Source organism: Cupressus sempervirens, chromosome 11 (assembly GCF_028749045.1).
Source record: "Cupressus sempervirens isolate cs-2001-9-10 chromosome 11, ASM2874904v1, whole genome shotgun sequence".
Lineage (NCBI taxonomy): Eukaryota > Viridiplantae > Streptophyta > Pinopsida > Cupressales > Cupressaceae > Cupressus > Cupressus sempervirens.
In genome coordinates this window covers 699,733,775-699,735,300 of record NC_143128.1, presented here as the reverse complement: position 1 = coordinate 699,735,300, position 1,526 = coordinate 699,733,775, and the positions used below count along the sequence as shown (strand labels likewise).

At 36.1% G+C, this 1,526-nt stretch overlaps 1 long non-coding RNA gene across 1 annotated transcript; it reads right to left on the bottom strand.

The window, feature by feature from the left end:
• Positions 1-245: 245 nt before the first annotated feature.
• LOC149531611 (uncharacterized) lies at positions 246-652 on the bottom strand. Its single transcript, XR_016359256.1, has 2 exons — positions 575-652; positions 246-493 (listed from the first exon to the last, which is right to left on the bottom strand). It is a non-coding gene; the product is annotated as an uncharacterized LOC149531611 (long non-coding RNA).
• Positions 653-1,526: the final 874 nt, after the last annotated feature.

The following is a 1,526-nucleotide window of genomic DNA, read 5'->3' as shown; positions in this document are numbered from 1 at the left end:
ATATGGTAGCACGCAAAATGAGGCAAAAACCCCAAAATTTGAAAAAAAAATCTAAAATTAAGTCAGTTGCTGCAAACCTACACCATGTTTAAAGGTACATATTCCATTAGGTTGGTTATAATCTTTTCACATTTCCTTGGAAACAATTAACTGTCATGCTATTTCCTTCCATGCATTTTAAAGCAGGCTATAATATCAATTGGATGATAATTTTAAAGAAAAACAAAAACAATCACTTGAATATATAATACATAAAAATATACTTTATATCACATAAATGAAGAATTATCAAGCGTTTGTACAACTTTCCCATGTACCAAAATATGAGCTGAAACTCCCTCCTCCACTTTGTTGAGCATATTCAACTACTGTGCTCCGAGCACTCACATCCCAGGTTCTTGCCAATGCCATAATCGAGATCGGTTGTGGGAGGGTCTGCATTGCTGCATGGAACTTTTCTCTTGCTTTAGATGAGAGATCCTCATATTCCTTACTACCACAGCACCCTCATTATTAGAAAGAATAAGTGCATCGTTAGATCACAAAAAAGTTGTTCCAATCACAATTTACTCACCATGATCCAGTGGGAGCTTTGTCCAGAAGTATAGGAGAGCTATTTGGATAATCTGCTGGAATAAGTACAGGAAGTGGCAAAATAGGTGTCTGATAGGAGTGAAAATACAAGAAACAAAATTAAAAGATAATGTAAATGAATTAACGTCAAGACTTATTTCTAGTTGAATTGTGAGAGCTAAAATAAGAATTACACCTAGAAAACAGATCACTTTAAAAGACAATTACGTTCTTGAAGGACAACGTGCTCTAAAAACAATTTGTAGGAGATAGAAAGATTACAGAAAGGGTAGCTCATTAGGCTTGAACAGCGTGACACAATTTGCATCAAATAAATTTCAATTATCGGAAGTAGGGCTCACCACTTGAGAAGATCTGTAGCATGATTTCATGCTTGGGTTCAATGCTTCTTCCTTATAATAGCACTTCAGCACAACCCCATCTCTCCCTTCAGCTGCAAGTGCAGCAGCAGCAGCAGCATCTTCACTAATCTCAACTACAGTATCTATCAATTGATGATGAATTTCTTGTAATTCGTCTTGGAGAAGAGGGATCATCTGCAGAAACAGAAACAGAAATAGAAAGTACAATTAAAACATATGTATTTGAAATGATGATGTATTATTAATGGTTCGAAGATATGTGATATAATAACTCAACCCAGCAGGAAAGTTTTCTCCAAGGTTATGTACCTCTAGTTTGTTTATGTTTCCAGGTGTATTCAACAACTATGTTGGAATAAACTTTCTCTGCATGCATTTTGATTTGAAACCGAATCCAAATCGCAATGTCTCTGTGATATTTGTAGAAAATTCGCCCATACGGACCCAGGTCAAATTTGCATCCAATTTGACCGAATGTCAAAACACGTGAACGGACCCAGGAGGAATTTGGAGTGGTTTCAGTGAAGTAGAACAAATTTGAGCGATTGCTATTTTTTGTTGAAGTCCGAG